Here is a 12,187-nt window from a genome sequence, read left to right on the forward strand (position 1 = left end):
CGAATGGAGCCGAACTTCAGAGCCGGAACGAGATAGAAACGGAAATCACAACACGGCGTAACAACGTCAACAATCGCAACGTGCACGTAAAACTACACTGTAATGAATATCATCTTACTATTTACTCCACATTCGGTCTCAGAGATATTTTGGGTAAAAAAAAAAAATAATTAAGCTGTGGTGAAAACACGAGTGTAACCTCAAGGTTCTGCTGAAAGTGTGTGTGGAGAACGAGGGTTCTCTTACAGTGTGTCTGCCACTAAACTCTTTAAAAAGTCTGAGGTCCCGGACGATGAAACGCTGACATACACCAATTATTTACACAGAATTCTCATTCGTCATTACTGTTCATTTCCATACTGAAAGTCTGTTTAGAATTTTTGAACTTTTTCCTAAAGTAGACATGTAAGGAGTTTTACTTTTACTCGACTCACATTTAGGTAGGGGATTAGTACTTTTACTCTACAGGAAATCCATTTACTATATTTTTATTAGGGCTGTCAATCGATTAAAATATTTAATCGCAACTTAATCACACATTTTTATCTGTTCTAAATTTACCCTAAATTAATACTTTTTAAGTTTTTAATACTCTATTCAACATGGGCATGGACAAATATTGATGCTTTATGCAAATGTGTGTTTATTATTAGTAAAACTATATTCAACATTTAACATGAAGACAAAATATTCTTGTAAATGTTTTCAAGTAATGATGGTGTTTTACGTAAATCATCAGGACACCAAACTGAACTTTTACTATGTTTCTACACAGATGGTTCTAATGGCCAGATGTGTGATTTTGGTGCTTGATTTGAGACAAAAGAAACAATACTATAGAAATGACATTTCAGATATTTTAGAGTAGTACATGTGCAGCAGTATAGCAGTACAGATTTACTGTCCTCGGAAAATAACTCAACATACAGCCATTATTGTCTAAATAACTGCCAACAAAAATGAGTACACCCTAAGTGAACAAAAGGGTCTCCAAAGTGTAAATATTTTGTGTAAACACTCTGTTATAAATCACTGCCTTAATACTCCTGGGCATGAAATTCACCAGAGTTGCACAGGTTGTTGCTGGGATCCTCTTCCACTCTCCATAATGACATCCCAGAGCTGCTGGATGTTACACACATGGCGCTTCTACACATTCCGCAAGAGGGTTCAGGTCAGGAGACAAATTCAGCTACTTAATCACCTTCAGCTTCCTCAGCAAGGCAATGTGTTTGGGGTTGTTATTATGTTGGAAAACTGCCGTTCGGGCCAGTTTATGAAGGGAGGGCATTGTGTTCTGCTTCAAAATGTCACAGTACATGTTAGAATCCCCAGTGGCAGCACCACTCATGCAGCCCCAGACCATGATGCTACCACCACCATGCGTGACTGTAGGCAAGACACAGTTTTCTTGGTCCTCCTCACCAGGGTGTAGCCACACATGCTGGACACCATCTAAGCCAAACAAGTATATCTTAGTCTCATCAAACCACAGGACATGGTTCCAGTAATTCATTCTCTTGGACAGGTTGTGCGTCAGCAAACCGTTCGCAGGCTTTTTTGTGAGACAGCTTCAGAAAAGGCTTCCTTCTGGGATGATGTCCATGCAAACTGACATGTTGCAGTGTGCGGCATACAGTCTGAACACTGACACTAGGACCTTCCGCTTCTGCAACCTCTTAAGCAATGCTGAAGCATTAATGCGTTTGTTTTTTGAAACAGCTTCTGCACCTGACGCACAGCAGGAAGACTCAACTTCTTTGATGGACCCTTGTGAAGTCTGTTTTGAGTGGAACACGTCTTGGAAAACCTCTGTATGACCCTGGCCACTGTACTGTAACTCAGTCTCAGGGTGTTACTGATGATCTTATAGCCTGGGCATCTTTGTAGAGAGCAACAATTCTAATTCTCAAACCTTCAGAGAGTCTTTTGTTTGAGAATTGTACTCAAAGCACCACATTTTAACTGCTGTAATACCAGATACACAAATTTGTATGATCCTGTCAAGCAGACTAAAACATGAACATCATAAGATAGGACGTGTTGATTGACGACTTACAATTGTTATCACTTAGGGTGTACTCACTTTTGTTGGCAGCTATTTTGACAATAATGACTAAGTTATTATATAGTTATGTTCTTTAAAAGCTTTACAAGCTTGAAATGCTGTGCTGAAAAATCTGAGAAGTTTTGAGTTTTTCTATATCATCCACTATACTAGGAAATTGGACTTTCCAGGCATTTGTGGTTCTTCCTCAAACTGTTACCACAAAGTTGGAGGCACACAATTGTATAGAGCGTCTTTGGATGTGGTAGCTAAAAATGTTCCCTTTACATAAACCAAAGCTGCTCCATGAAAACATGATTTACATGGTTTGGAGTGAAGATCTTGAGTGGCCTGCAATAAAGCTCCGACTTCAATCCCATTGATAACCTGTGGGATAGATGTGAACGCTGACTGCACCCTAGACCTCCTCACATCCTCCTACATCAGTACCTCACACCCTTGTGGCTAAATGAGCACAAATGTCCACAAAATCTGGTTAAACATCTTCCCAGAAGAGTGGAGGTTATTAAAATAGCAAAGGGGTAATAATTGCGGATTAGGATGGTTGAAAAATTGCATAGAATCTTATGATCAGGTGTCCACAAACTTTTGCCCGAATATACACTATGAGACAGATGGCCATTTCTATGTAAACCTTTTCCTTTTTTCGAAGCCCCTGACATCCAGAAAACACACGACCCGCTCACATCCCCGAAGACATGACATTTAACGCTTCTTATAAATTACAGCCTGCTTTTTTTATACATCCAATGAATCATGTCCATAAAATGCAAAGGAAGAAGTAAAGCCAAGAAAGGAAACGAGCTCCTCGCATACACTATTATATAACTGTGCGCTGTAAGCTCCATACAAAGCCACAAAAAAGATTTTACGATAATTTTTTTACATGGTTAAGACCATAGCGCTGTTAAATGCTTGATTCTGATTGGTCAGAAGTTGATACTTGATCACCTATAATCATTTCAATTCTTTTTGAATGTAGTAACTGATTCACGGGGACTTGCAGGTTAAACGATTCACAGATCAAACCAGATTTTGTAGTTTTCTGTCAGGAGATTTAGAGGAGGGGTCTCAAACGTTAGCATTTTGTCAAACTGACATCTTCGGGTCTGAAGAGTTTGCGATTTGTGATTTATTTTTCTTGAACCGAAGCTGCAATTGTGACAATAGTATTGAGCGTAACTTTCCGAGAAACATACGTTGAAAAGGAAAAAAATCACAAACTGAAAACTATAAATTTAATAGCGAAAATTGCACAAGGTCCTCGAGTAAACAGCTATCTTCATTAATGGTCTGCTGAGGTTCCTTTTAGATAGTCACGGTTTCTAAATGCACTGCCCGAGTTTCCATTTAATCCTCGACCACAGAACCACATTCTAGCACAGACCTCCCTTATGGGGCGGGGCTAAACAATGCTTTCCTCTCATTGGCTAGGGGGACATTTCTCAACAGCTGCCTGTACCCAGACGTGAAGACTGGCACGAATTTCGTAGAACGTTCTGGTTACAGTTCGTTAAGTGATTCATTTAGTAATAAAACTCAAATGTTACCCAAACCCTCAATTATTAATGATGAACTAAAGTACTAAGTAATTAAGAACGGAAGGAATCCATTTTTATTCCAATGTACAAACACGAGGACTAAACAAAAAACTGCAAAACTCGATCCAAATGGAACTAGCCAATCACAGTAAGGCATTGCGTAGCCCCGATTAGCATGAGTTTATAGATTTCATTTACATTTTTCTTTGTATATGTGTTAATTTTTTTTTTTTTATTAGTTACGTTCAGTATTTTTTATACAAACATAATTCCATACGTAAATTTTTCTTAATTTTGAAATTAATCTTCATTTTAATTACAGCTGCTTTAGTAGAAATGCTAACAGGAACATTTGCAATTCGAAACATTTCACAACATCGAGATGTGAGTATAACTAGATGCCTATAAGTTCATGCTAACTAATGAACCAATTCTTACATTTGAGTGAAATAAGAGACAAAACCCTACACAATGTGCCAGAATGTGTTCCTGGTGGTAACAGTAATGCCGTTTTTTTGTCAATTGCCGAACTCAGAAACCAATAATAAACTGGTGTTCGAGTGTATACCTGTATTCAAATCATTCAGATTGTAATAACGGTGTTCAACAGGACTATAATTTACCTCAAAGCAAAAAACAGTAGTTGTATAGTCCAAGGCTGTGATTAGCCGAAGCTCCTGCAGTCTGGAGGGATTTGAAAAAACTCTTGGGGGTTTCTAAATCCAGAAACACTTCTCCCGTTTTAGAGCAATAATAAGATCATGTGCAGCCTCAAGCTAGCGAGAAGGATCTCTGGCATGGTGATTATCTCCCCAATAACTCCCACAAGGCCTGGGTTTTTCCACTCAGTCATTCGGTCGGACCGCGAGCTTCGTTTTAGGAAAACCTCAGCGTTGTTCTTACAGGACGATTTTGATTTCCGTGCGGTTATAAATATAGAAGCCGAGGGAATTTACCCCGAACCGACCGACCAGACTTGCGAGGGTCAGGATTTCCTCTGAGGGAGAACGAGAATGAGCAAGAGAGTGGAGGAAATGTATCATCCAGCCAATTTGTGTTTGTGACACACTCATGATAATGAAAGATTAAAATCGGAGGCAGAGCACAAGCATAAACAAGGCTGAAAAAAAATCAAGCGGGGCAGACTTACATTCTTTCCACTGTGTGGAAAATGTTTCAAATGAGAACTAAAACCAAAAACATGCCCAAGGTTTGAGTCAGGAGGTGAGAGAAGGAGAACTTTCACATTGTTTCAATGACTAATCCACATCCTGCAGATATAATCAGCTATACAAACTACACACTCAAACTATTTTTTTTATTTTTTTTTTTTGCTAAGTCTAACCTATCCGAGCGACGTCCTCTCTCTTCACAAACCGAATCGAAAAACCTGCAGAGTTTTGCCTGGTTTCGTTACCATACACACATGGAAATTTTTTGGGTCACGTGACCAATCAAACTTGACGCAACAACAAAACACGATTTACATTGAAACCAGAGAACTGCACGCGGCTTTTGGACGTGATAGGTGACACCCGTGCCGACGACGCGCATTAAAACTTGTTTATGTTTTGTTGTGGCTCAAAGAGTTTTCCATATAATGCAATATCAGGATGATGAGGAACGAGTTTGGCAGGAACGCCTCAGCCTTGGGAAAGCCGCCGCACCATGGTTTTATGGTTCCTACTGTTCACTTGTCAGCCACAAAAAGTAGCACAGAGTAGCGAACGGCTGAGTTGAGTCACGTAGAGCTGACGAGTTTTATGAAGGAGGTGAAGGCAGGCTGCAGGCAATATATATATATATATTCAGCACAGTGAAATTCTTTCTTCACATATTCCAGCAATGTTAGAAAGCTGAGGGTCAGCCATGATAGCAATGAGGCCTGGAGCACAGAAGGTTAAGAGCAAGAAGCTTGGTGATGTCAGGTCTTGAACCCCTGACCTTCTGATCTGTAACTCTTAAGCACTGACCTACCACTTGCCCATGGATGTGTAGACAGACAGACAGACAGACAGACAGACAGACAGACAGACAGACACACAGACAGATACACGATAGCTACATAAATACATCAGCGATAATCCAAAAAGTCGGTGTATATGTGTGTATAGGTGCGTGTGTATATATATATATATATATATATATATATATATATATATATATATATATATATATATATATATATATATATATATATATAATATAAAAACCATACATACACACATTATAATATTAAAAAACATACACAACTTATATAGATATAAAGTTGTATTATATTGTATATACACACTAAAACATCTTGGTTGCCAAAAAAAAATTTAATCCTCCAGATTTATTTTTTTTCCTATTTTTTTGTGTATCTACCAGAGAAAGGTCTTGGTGATCAGGTCCTGCCATAAGTGAGAACAGGAACTAACACGTTTTGTTGTCATTCCACATCATTACCCAGAACTACAAAACAAGAAATCGTCCTTTAACAGCGAACTGCTGTGGTTTAGGAGAAAGAAATTCACTGTTGGAAAGGAGTGAACTTCAGGGTGCAGGATGAGGATCTCGGAATCATCTTGGGTTCCCTCACGATCGTCCAGGATGTTGATTCAAATCGTTATATATTTGATTTTCGAGTTCAACTTCTTGTCAGGTTGAAGTGCATGGTTTGTTTAGTTTTTTTTTTTTTTTTAGGTTTTTAAGCATGCATATGTGATACTTTTATGTAGGTGCCAATTACACAAAATATATATTGTATATATGAGGTTGTGTGACGTTGTAGCGCAAAAGGATGTTTGTTTTGTCAGATTTTTTAAATGCATTATACAGTTGCAGAGTATATAATTTAAAAAAAAAAACATTTGTGCACATTTTTTTGCAGCTTGATCCCTTAGAAGTGATTGAGAAAGGTACTAGTGCATGTCACTGATTGTGTCAGGACTTCTTTAGTACCTTTATTATGAACAACAAGCAGGAGATCTATGCATGCTATAAACAAAGAAAAAAGTAGGAAAAGTACACGGGAATCTAATCTAATGCGAGTTGAAATTATTGAAAATTTTGACAATAATTAGTGTTGTTGTTGTTGTTGTTGTTGTTGTTGTTTTGCACATTGGGAAATTAGTCCAAAGAACAAATCAATACATCAGAGTCAGCTTTCAGGACTTCAGTAGCGCTCTGCACTTCTCCCGGACATTCCACACTATAGATAAACGATCGAAGTAATGCAAAATAAAGCTTGTTTTTTTCGTTACCTGGTGCAAATCCTCGGCAAATGTTGATGTCGTGGAGAAATCGCTGGAGCTCGCGCGCTGAAACGCTCCTGCACGCAGAAACACGCGGACACACACGCACGCACGCACGCACGCACACCGGAGCGCGCGCGCATTAGAGTTTGTTCCTTCCTCGAAACACCCGAGTTTAACGCCACGACATGGCTGAGAAAGTGTGTGTGTGTTGTGTGTGTGTGTTTGGGTTGCGCTCCCGGTTAGTTTAGTATGGCGCTCGAAACGGCCTGTCAAACCCGCCCTGATTGACTGACTCATCTGCCCGCCCACTCCGTGCCAAACCCCGCCCATTAAATATACAGCTCCGCCTACCGTGTACACCCCCGCCCACTGTGAGAGACGAAAAAGAGAGAGAGAGAGAGAGAGAGAGAGAGAGAGAGAGAGAGAGAGTGAGAGAGAGATAAAGGAGAGAGAGAGAGAGAGAGAGAGAAAGGAGAGAAAGAAAGAGAGAAAGAAAGAGAGAGGAAGAGAGAGAGATAAAGGAAAGAAAGAGAGAGAGAGAGAGGGAGAGATAAAGGAGAGAAATAGAGAGCGAGAGGAATAGAGAGAGAGAGAGAGAGAGAAAGAAGAGAAAGAGAGAGAGAGAGAGAGAGAGAGAGAGGGAGAGATAAAGGAGAGAAATAGAGAGCTGCTTTACAGAATATGAGTGAAGGTGAACGATGTGTGTTTATCCCTGATGAGCAGCCGTGGTGACTGTGAGAAGGAGAAACTCCCTTAGATGTTATGAGGAAGAAACCTTGAGAGGAACCAGACTCAAAAGCGGAACCTCATCATCATTTGGGTGAAATCAAGAGTGTGATTATAGACTTTAAACAATACAGAACACTGGAGAGTGAGAACTAACATGAGAGTGTAAGATTATGAGTAATGATTTTTCTACAGTCTTATACAGTCATTGTGGTTATAAAACTAGGAGCTACTGAGCAACTCATAAAATAGATCAACATTTGCGATCATCACAGATCCAACACCAGCTTCTCCATGCCAGAGCCTTCAAACAATCAAAGAGGAAGGCAGAGCGAGAGAGAGAGAGAGAGAGAGAGAGAGAGAGAGAGAGGGAGAAAGAAAGATGGAGAGGTAGAAGGAATTAGAGGGAGGGAGGGAGGGAGGGAGGGAGGGAGGGAGGGAGGGAGGGAGTGAGGGAGGGAGAGAAAGAAAGACTGAGAGAAAGAGGTGGAAGGAATTTGATGGAGGGAGAGAAGGGGGGATAGAAGGAGGGAGGTTGGAGAGAGGGAAATTGAAGCATTTGGAGCGAGGGAAGGTGTTAAAAATGGAAGGGGAGAGGAAGAGAGGAAAAGAGGCAACAATTACCACCATGACTGATCACAAATTCACACAGCCTCAATCTAAACTCTAGTGGGGAACCTTCCTGGAAGAGTGGGATTATTATTACAGAATAGAGGGATTCATCCGTAAAGGATGTTCAGTAAGTACATATGGGAATTTCATATGCCAGTAAAGCAACTTTTGATCGTAAATTTGAAAAGAGTGAGAGACAGACAGAGACAAAAAGAGAGAGAGAGAGAGAGAGAGAGAGAGAGAGAGAGAGAGAGAGAGAGAGAGAGAGAGAGAGAGAGAGAGAGAGAGAGAGAGAGAAAAACAAATAGAGGCATCTCCATTTTCCTCCATATGGATTACTGACTCTAATTTACCACAAGGTGTGACTGAGTGTGTGTGTTCGTGTGTGTGTGTGTGTGTGTGTGTGTGTGTGTGTGTGTGTGTGTGTGTGTGTGTGTGTGTGTGTGTGTGTGTGTGTGTGTGTGTTTGAATATAATGTCCTTGAATACCATCCAAGTATCCAGGATGTTTTCCCTCCTCACACCCAGTGTTCCTGGGGATAGACTACACATCCAACACCACCCTGAGCAGGATGGAGTGAAGATGAACAAATGAATGAAAAATACATCTTTTAATAAGAATATAAAAATTTTAAATGATTTGAAAATGTATTTATACTTAAAGGAAAAAAAGATTGCAAAGGCAAAAATATCAAAACAAAAAAATTACTCATATTATTGAAAAAAAAATGTCGTCATATAACATTCAATTCTACTGTCAATAATAATAATAATAATAATAATAATAATAATAATAATAATAATAATTATTATAATAATTATAATAATTATAATTATAATAATACAAAAATACAGAATGGGTTTCATCCATCAGCTAATGCTTCCTCTGTGTAACCCTAATTATTAATCATAATAATAAACAAATATAAAATTAACAAATAATATAAATATTAAATTATAAAACATATTATTGTATATTTGCATTTTGTATTCATTTTACAGTTTTTATTGTACAGGTCTTTTTTTAATCTATCTATCTATCTATCTACTTATTTTTACTGTGTGTGTGTGTGTGTGTGTGTGTGTGTGTGTGTGTGTGTGTGTGTGTGTGTGTGTGTGTGTGTGTGTGAGTGCGTGTGTGCATTCCATCACACAGTGATCCAACAAAAGAAGGATTTGAACAACTCACTGGAATGAACTGTAAGCAAATATTCAACGCAAGGGGATTAAACCTGTTTGCATGTGTGTGTGTGTGTGTGTGTGTGTGTGTGTGTGTGTGTGTGTGTGTGTGTGCATGTGAGATGAAACAATAACAGTAAAAAATAACAGTAGCAAAGTTTTTGTCTCTGTTTTGTCTTTTAGATAAAAAAAAAAACCCACACAAAATCTTTGTTTCCTCCGTGCAGTACAGTGGTGTTGGGACAAAACCGGGGACATCAGAAAACCAAGGACCAGGGAGGTCACACACAACATAATCCTCCCTAAAAAGTCTGTGTCTATTATTAACGGGAATAATTATGAATAATAATAATATAATATAAAGTTGTAAAGGGTGGAATATTATATACTGACAAAATACAAGTTACTGGAAAACAATTGACCGCTAACAATAGTAACATGTTAAGTACTAATTCAAGTACTAATTAAGTACTTATCCCTTTATTGTGTTTGTAATTAAGTACATTTCCCTCCATTTTGAATTTACATTACATTTACATTTGCGGCATTTAGCAGGCGCCCGTGTCCAGAGTGATGTTCGAAGGTGTTTTGAGTCTCTAGCAATAAATAAATCTACTTACTCAAACTGAAGAGAAATCAGCCTTTTTTTAACAAACTTGTTAAAGTGTTAGTTTAAGTTATGCAGGAAGAAGAAGGTCTTCACCCGTTGCTTAAATATAGCCAGGAACTCCACTGTTTGGATTCCACCACCTCGGTGCCAGAACAGAGAAGAGCCTTGAAATATGCTTGACCTCTTACCCTGAGAGAAGGTGGTACCAGTCGAGCAGTGCTGAAGGATCTCAGACAGCGTGGTGCAGTGCGAGGTGTGATGAGGTCTCTGAGGTAAGATGGTGTTGGGTTTATTTTTCTGACTTGTAGCCAAGAATCAGTGTTTTCAAGCTAATGCGTGCTGCTACTGGAATCTAGAGGAGGGGGCAGCAGTGGGGTGGTGTGGGAGAACTTTGGCAGATTGAACACAAGTCGCGCAAATGCGTTTTGGATCGAGTAGTCGAGTCTTGAAATGACAGGAGACTGAACAAGCACCTTGGCAGCCTGTGTGGTCGAATCTTTCAGGATGTTGTAGAGGAGGAATCGACAGGAACAAGCCACGTTAGCAACGTGTGAGGAGAAGGACAGTTGATTGTCCATAGTTACCCCAAGGTTACGAGCAGTGTCTGAAAGGGAGAGCAGAGAGTCATGAAGAGTTATTCTGAGAGCCTGATCTGGAGATTATTCACCTGGGATGACCAGCAGTTCTGTTTTGCTTTAGTTTCAGTTGATAAGCACTCAACCATGAAGATATGTCTGCCAAGCATGACGAAATCCGAGCAGAAGCTGTGGTATCTGAGGGAGGGAAAGAGAAGATGAGTTGAGTGTCATCAGCATAGCAGTGGTAAGAAACCCCATGTTCCAGGTAGGAAGAAAAACATTCCCAAGCTGCTCCACGGATACCAAAAAGGTAGACAAAAGAGTCTTGTGTCAGATGCTGCTGAAAGGTCTAGGAGGATGAGTACCAAATGTAATTAAATACTCATCCCTTCATTTAGAATGTTATTCTCATCCCTTCGCTTGTTTGTAATTTAGTATTCATCCCTTCATTTTGTGTGCAATTTAATACTCATCCCTTCATTTTAAATGCAATTAAATACTCATCCCTTCATTTTTGGTGTAATTAAATACTCATCCCTTCATTTTGTGTGTAATTAAATACTCATCTCTTCATTTTGTGTGTAATTAAATACTCATCTCTTCATTTTGTGTGTAATTAAATACTCATCCCTTCATTTTGTGTGTAATTAAATACTCATCCCTTCATTTTGTGTGTAATTCAGTACTCATCCCTTCATTTTGTGTGTAATTAAATACTCATCCCTTCATTTTAAATGTAATTAAATACTTATCCCCTCATTTTTGGTGTAATTAAATACTCATCCCTTCATTTTTTTATTCGTAATTAAACACTCATCCCTTCATTTTGTGTGTAATTCAGTACTCATGCCTTAATTTTTAAATGCAATTACCGGTAAGTACTCATCCCCTCATTTTTTGGTGTAATTAAGTACTCATCCCTTCATTTGGTGTGTAATTAAGTGAACTGCTTTTTCTGACCACCATTTTATAAAATAAATAAATAAAAACCCCATGGAATTTCCGTACCACTATAGACCGAGGTAAAAATGATCTGTAAATATTGGCACTCCTGCAAAAGTGACGATAAACACGATGTAGTGATGAGATCACTAAGAGACTCGTATCATGTTCGGAAATAAATATCTGTTTATTAATGTTGTCAAAAAAAAACACCACCACACAACACAAAGAGCGACAGAGGTAAACAGCGCCACATCCATAAAGACACTGCACAGCAAACAAAATCTAAATAAAAAATTTAACAGAAACTGAAGCAGTTTGGCCTCAACAGGACACGAGACGCGAACACGAGGCGGTAAAGCCTGCAGTAACACAAGGCTTCAGTCTCACATCACAACACATCTCATCATCACGGCTATACACCAGCTCCTTCTATTAAACCATGCTTCGGGGAAGAAAAGCGTACAAAAACGTGGTTACGGGGACAATTATATGACCGCAAACATTAATTATTCATCAAGATTGTTAGTCAGGATGTAGAATTCACAGTATGTCAGTATTCCTGACTCATCAAATCATTTCTGGGTAATGAGCATTGTGTGTGTGTGAAAGTGTATAAAGCAGAAAAACACAAGAATTTATTGATCATGTGATTGCGTTATTGCATCAGCCAATCAGATTGCAGATTATGGT

The 12,187-nt window shown here is 39.0% G+C and overlaps 1 protein-coding gene across 1 annotated transcript in view; it reads right to left on the reverse strand.

Annotated features, from left to right (window-relative positions):
* dgkaa (diacylglycerol kinase, alpha a) overlaps positions 1-7,167 on the reverse strand; it is a 57,174-nt gene extending 50,007 nt beyond the window's left edge. The window contains exon 1 of the mRNA XM_083520902.1: positions 6,855-7,167. The gene's annotated coding sequence lies outside the window, so the exon portion shown is untranslated. The remainder of the gene's footprint in view (positions 1-6,854) is intronic.
* Between the last annotated feature and the right edge of the window lie 5,020 nt (positions 7,168-12,187).

Source organism: Silurus aristotelis (genome assembly GCF_946808225.1).
Source record: "Silurus aristotelis genome assembly, chromosome: 19".
In the NCBI taxonomy this organism is placed as follows: domain Eukaryota; kingdom Metazoa; phylum Chordata; class Actinopteri; order Siluriformes; family Siluridae; genus Silurus; species Silurus aristotelis.